At 37.9% G+C, this 7,011-nt stretch overlaps 1 pseudogene; it reads right to left on the minus strand.

The window, feature by feature from the left end:
• Nucleotides 1–76: 76 nt before the first annotated feature.
• LOC114753814 (plasma membrane ATPase 4-like) lies at nucleotides 77–5,824 on the minus strand (annotated as a pseudogene).
• Nucleotides 5,825–7,011: the final 1,187 nt, after the last annotated feature.

Here is a 7,011-nt window from a genome sequence, read left to right on the forward strand (position 1 = left end):
ACTGGCTTAATGTCGCTTGACATACAAAAATGAAAGGAACCCAACACAATCGGCTTTATAAGGAGCTCATACTCACCAACTGAGCAACCATAAAGCACTCATTAGAAGAAGACCGGGTCTTTCACAAAGACCAGCTGCGGGACCTAGTGACAAAAATTAGGGCCTGGCTTATAATACTGACTTGAGGTCAAGGCTGCCATCATTTCCTCGTTGCTGTGTCGTATAGACCTCACTCCGAACTTGTTCTGCAACACAATTGGGTGCAGCCCTTAGAACGTTGTAATAACATTTAGGGCTGATACGGTGAGTTAAAGAAACTTGTGATGTAAATATTACGGGAAAAAGTCGGTATCCTTCATGGCCCAGAAAAAGACTACTGTCATTAGTGCCATGTAACTGCCAAGCACAATGCCAGTAGCAAATATCTCCTTGATTTCCAGCTGTCAGGCTGCGGAGATGCTTGACTCGATCCTTGGATATTGTCATAATGGTACCTACAAGAACGATGGTGCAAGAATCAGTTAGGGTTAACAACCCAGGGTGAGGATCGAGGAAGGTCAAGCATATGTTGTCTCAAACCGTCCATTAGTATGGCAATAATCAGAACCATGAAGGGTGCAAAGTCAAACTTCCAGATTAATGCGATAAGCATGAAACCAAACTGCCAAAGTAAAAAACAGGTTGCATTAATCATATGACTTCTTTATAAATACTACTGAAAATTTTTTCAGCTTGTCAACCCATTTCTGCACTTACCACAATACGAATGGTGATTGACACAGCATAAATCTGCCAAATTAAGCAGTGAAAATTTGAAGGATTTAGATTTCTGAAATATGTGAAAAATAGCATCTAAAACTTTTTAATTATGTATTAAAAGAACTACAGTATAATTTCCTTCATCCTTTGGAAAATAGCCCTGCTTGTTAGCACTGCAACTAATAATGACACTCAATCCAGTTCAGTGAGAACAATGTCAGAAGCACTTCTCGCAGCAATCCGTAGCATCTGCAACAGCAATTCCAATATCTGCCTTCTTTAATGCTGGGGCATCATTGACACCATCTCCTGTCATTCCACAGATATGCTTCCTCTCTTGCAGCCTCTTAACGATTTCATATTTATTTTCTACATGTCAACACTAACGGGGGAGTTAAAACGCAGGAACTGGCAGGCAATTAGAAATGCAGTAATTTTGTTGATTGTCAATCAGCAGTCTCCATTGAGTCGTATAAACGATTCTATGAACATGGAAAAAAAGTTAGAAATAGTCAAAGTTGAAAAACAATTTGGAGGGTATAGTAATAAATTGTTTTTCTTTCTCCTTCTACGTGAAGTGGTGATTTTTTACAAATAGAAACAACCTACCTGGAAACTCCAGCAAATCCATCTGCCTTCTCAATCAACTCATCAACTGGAAGAGCTGAAATAGAAGCATCCTTGTCCTGCCAAGTAATGAAGACGATGGGTACATGTTAGTTCCCATTCCAAGTCTTCGGCCAGTTTCTTTCTTTGCCAATGGCAAGCTGATCCCCTGGAGACAAGAAGAAGCAACCAATTGTTAAGCTATAGAATTAAGAAAGGTATATGCGAAGCTAATAGCAAAAAGAAGGCTCAAGACAACTCTTACCAGTAATCATCTTAAACATTCACTCCAAGGTGAAGGGCTCTTCTGATGGTTTCGGCACTATCGTGCCGAGGAGGATCAAACAGAGGGAGCAAACCAACAAATTGCCATGGTGCACCAGGAGCATCTTTTGATTTCTCGGGTACTTCTATCCTGATAAACCAAAAAAGTAGCAATAACAAAAAGTATTCATTGAGTAGAGAAGCAAACAAATTTTAAAAAAATAATGCTTTAGCTCCGCAAACCTGTCTTGCAACACCTAGAGACCTGAGTCCACGTTCAGCAAACTTATCAAGTACGGTATGAACCCTTTTTCGACTGACATCCCCTTGGAGTTGCACAGGTTCAATATCTTAACATGAGAAAGACATTGATTAGTTCATCTATGATAAAACATCATCGCATGGCCATCGCGAAAAATCTTAATTACCTGCTCAGGGGCACCTTTACTTGCTCGATGCCAATTTCCATCAGAGTCAATTAGTTAGAGCAGTTTCCTTGTCCACAGGGTTGAATGGGAGGAAAGGGAATGACCTCTCTAATACCAGCTCGTGCCTGGTCAATTTAGATGAATCAGAACATTGAAAGTAATTTATAAATTTTCTACTCCTTTTTCTTTTTTTTTTGGGGGGGGGGGGGATCGTTCCACTTTGCTCTTGTTATAGAGATTTGTTGCATACTATACCTCCTTCGGATCGGCAAGCATTCCTACAATTGCAGCATCAATGGCGTCCTGATTCTCAGTCCTAGAGAGCCCTTGCGGCTAGAAGGATAACATACTCCTTCTCTACACCCTTGGCAAACACTTCAATCAAGTTTCTATCGACACTAAGCTTATTTAAGGTCAGGTTCCAGTTTTATCACTGCAGAGGACATCCATCCCTGCCATTTCCTCAATAGCTGTCATTCGCTTTGTAATTGCACCTTGCTGAGAAAGTCTGTGAGAACCAATAGCCATTGTCACAGACAACACAGTGGGCATGGCAATTGGAATTCCTCCAATTAATAGAACCAATAGATTGTCAATCCTCATCTCTGTACTTGCGGTGTTGTATTGGGTACATGACATATGATCTCGACAACGATTCCAAGCGCATTGAGCAAATGCAGAAATTACCAATTGCTGTAAGACTTTCTGAAGTGCCCGACTTGGTTGGTGCTGTCCACAGATGAGCTGCTTTACCAAAAAAGGTGTGCACACCAGTAGCAATAACAACTGCTTCTATCCTCACCTTTTTTGACAGTTGATCCGGAAAATACCTCATCGGAGGGATGCTTTGTCACAGAAGAGACTCTCCAGTCAAGGCAGACTGATCAACGCTCAAGGCATCACCCTCCAGAAGACGGGCATCAGCGGATAATATCTCCTAACTTGATGCTGATTATATCACCTGGAACTAAAATCGCAGCATCTTGTTCACTCCACCGACCATCTCTGAGAACCTAAAATTTGTGGCCAGAAAAAAATGAACGAACAATAAGAAGATGGTGCCACACTCCCATAAATAACGCATGCCAACAGAAATTTGACGATAAGAATATTCGACCTTGGTCTTGGGGGCTAAACCAGCCATGAGTGCAGCAGCAGCGTTGCCAGCATTATTTTCCTCAATAAAACTGATTGTGGAGTTGATCACCAGTAGACAAATGATACCTACGAAATCCTGCCAGTCCGGAGGCCTTCCTCCACCATTTGCTAAAGCTATGGCCATTATAGCAGCTGCTTCCATAACCCAGAGAGGGGGTTCCACATAAAACCCAGGAATTTCAAAGTTTGCTCTCCTGTTGATTTAGAGGATTAAATCATTACATGCTTCCAATGAAGCGAACCAGATACAATCAAAATATAAACACGAGGAGAAAATGCTGTGCCCAAGAAACATGCCTTTTTCTCTTCCAATTTGTTTGGCCCAAAAACTTGAAGCCGATTGGCTCCCTCGTCTGACGTTAAACCTTCTCTTGAACATTTCAGTTGTTCAAACACTTCTTCTATCGGGATCCGTTCCTGTTCCAAAGTAGTTTTATTTCAGTTTATTCTCATATGTAATCAGCAGGAAGAAACTGTTTTATTAGTTTTCTGAAGCACAACAGATTTTTACTCACTATCTCTATGACCTACGCTAATTGCAAGAATGGATTGGGAAGTTATTCCTTCAGAAGATGTCCACACAACGCGCAACAGTTGCCCGAATGCTAGTAAACTTATTTCCCTTCACAGTCAATATCATTGCTATTGCAGAAAAATGGAAAATAGTCCCTATTGACTTTGAGCCCATGCAAACGCGCACATATAATTATTTATTTGTTTTGCACGAATTTTAGCAGCCCAAAATTGTAGCTGGTCAGTGGCTACAACGTGAAATTGTTATCATTAATATTAAAATATAAGAGCTTTAACAAAAAAAATAAAAAGCGACATGACGTCAGCTTGACCTCTGATCCTAAGACAACCATTAAGAAAACTGTATAAAATTTTTAAAAAAACAAAAAAGAAATTATTTAAGTAATAATCGAAGGGATCCCTGGGGGATTTTTTTCTTAATTTGATGACGCCTCATGAGGAATTTTGAAGGGCTAAAATAATTTTTTTAACAAAAAGATAAAATAAAATAATGCTTGATATGCTTTGATTGCTTTCCTCTTTAATCATCAAGAAAAAAAAAGAAGAAGGCAAGGTATGTTACATAAAATATTTTCTACCAATGACAACCAGATGGGCAAAACTCCGGTAAACTGAATGGGTACCCAAAAAAATTTCTGGCCACATAAAATATGAACGATGTACAACCACATTTAAAATTTGCCCCCAATCATCATCAGTGTCAGACACGTCTCCGACAAAGAAACACATGAAGGCGTTTGTAGGGAACTCAAATTCTCGTCTTGAATTTTACACCACGGTATTAAATTTTATTAAAGTACACTATTTTATTATCATAATATAACCCACGGCTTATTTCTTAAATTCCTTTCAAAGAAAGTGCTTTAACATATGTTAGGCAGCAAAATGTTATAGGCCCTCAGTTCTTTTTTTTTTCCCCCTTTTTCCTTTAATTGAAAAAAAATCATAACTCAGAAAAAAGTTGGGTGCTCCCGCAGAAAGCGGTGATACCCAATATTTGTTCTTTACATGCGATCGGAGAGCGCGGATATCTCGCCCTCTGCCAAAAGATAAAAGCACGTTACGGAAGCATTTCATAATTAAAAAAGTATTTAGATAGAATAAAATAATAATTTTAAAAATATTTTTATAGTATACGAGATAACTATATAGATAAATTTATTTCATTTACAAAAAAATATTTTTGAAAAATGTGTTTGAGGTGTTCTAAACACTCCTAAATTTCTTATTTTTGTGGCCAGAACTGGAAAATCAATTCCAGTTAAAAAAATGAAAAATCAAAAAGTGTATATTTTATAAAAATTAATTAATATAAGTCCGATTGTTGCCGATAAGCAAAGTAAGGTCCATAAGAAAATATGTGTATGAAAAAATAATAACAAACAGTTTCTTTGTTTATACTTCTATACTTTTATCATTATTTGGCTGAAGGCTGGAAGCGAACCTGAAACCCAGAGAAAGTGGGCCCAGTTCTCTCTGGCACTTTGAGAGATGGAAGGAGGGAAGGAAAGCAGCAGTTGCAGAAAAAGGATTTCAGAGCTCACGCGGCGAGATGCATGCGAAGAAAGGCTATGCATGCCATTCCGCCTCAGAAAACAACAAAAATTTAGCCGTGCACGCAGTTATAACAATGAACGATTAACAAATCGTAGCCAAACCAAATCAAACCACGTATCGACAGCAGAAATTTCAGAGAAGCACACTCAATAATTCCGAAACCATCAGAAAATGGAAAATTCGAAATCAGAATGAAAATCAGGAGAGAATCATTTGATTTCGGTGCAGGCAATTTTGTGAGGAAGCAAAGAGAGGGAGAAAAAGAGAATACCAGATCAACGTTCTCGTTTTTTATCTCCTCGAGGCTGATGCCTCCCATGATGGTGGGCGAAGCAGGTAGGAAAAAGTACGGATCGAAAGCGGAGGAGGAAGACGGGGTAGAAACAGTGAAGGAGGAAGACTAGAGAGTCATGGTCAATCACAAGTTGCGACAGAGAGAGAGAGGGAGGGACAGTAAATGCAGGAAAGAAAAGGAAGGAGGAGGAGAAGAGGATTGACAGATAGCGATAGAAGAAGATGAGGGAAATGAAATGGGAGGCCGATGCCGTTCCCAGAGAGGTGTTTATATATTTCTGCTCGGCTGAATGAGAGTACACAGCTTCCGTGCTGGTCCTTTCCATTTTATGGTGGCGGGTCCCACTCACCAGCACTTTTACCCGCCCTTCACTCCCACGCGCCGGCTCGCCCTTTTCTTTTCCCTGAAACAAAAAATATACATAATTACTCTCAGTTAAAATATTAAATTATAATTTCAAATATTCATTATATTCTGATTCTTTGAACAAAAAAATTATATTCTAATTTAAAATTTAGTTGAGATATTAAAATCATGAATGTTCATTGCTATATTACAGTACTATGTTCCATCTCGTGTCTTATCCCTGGATTTAAGAAATGCTCTCTCTTTTTTAGTTTTTTTTTTAATCTTTTCCTGCTTCGTCTCCCATCTTTTATAAAATACTACTATAATGTATATACTCATATTTTCTTCTTAAATGAGAGTGATATATCATGGTGCCCAATTTAATGAGTGGTATTCACGAGGAAATGTGTTATTAATAGTTGACTGCAGGTATGGACGTTATTTATTATTGTGTATAATTAACATAAGTCAATTCATGTATTTATGAAAAATAAATTATTCAAAATTACTCAACCTATAATTTATGCGAGTAGTAGTAACTCATTTGGACACTGGGTTTTTAGGAATTAAACTCCCTGACCCCCAGATTTTTTTTCTAAAATAATCAAAACTAGGTTCCGAGATAATTGCAAAGGACAGACAAGCATGTCTTAGTGGTCTCGTGTTTGAATTCTCACAATACAACAGCGTTATAATTTGTTGGGAGAGTCTGTTACCTGCTCATGATCCAACAAAACTCAATCTTTATGAGGGTTGGATAAGAATAGAATTGATACACCTCACTCAATGTATTACTCCGTCACTTAGATTCTTTTAATTAAATTACGCGGTTTAAAAAATAGTTAAAATTAGTTAAAAACAATTAATATATAACAAATGCACCTTTTTTTCAAATATAATCTTATATATAAATGGATAAATGTGAAAAAGTAATACTCCTCCGGTCCTTAATATAAGACCCATTTAACTAATTTGATTAGATTAAGGAAGTTAGGTAAGTTGGTTAATTCTAATAAAAGTGACACATTTTTCCTAAAATACCATAATTATCTTTCTTAATAC

This window comes from Neltuma alba, unplaced genomic scaffold (genome assembly GCF_004799145.2).
Source record: "Neltuma alba isolate B1F8T4 unplaced genomic scaffold, ASM479914v2 tig00008189_pilon, whole genome shotgun sequence".
In the NCBI taxonomy this organism is placed as follows: domain Eukaryota; kingdom Viridiplantae; phylum Streptophyta; class Magnoliopsida; order Fabales; family Fabaceae; genus Neltuma; species Neltuma alba.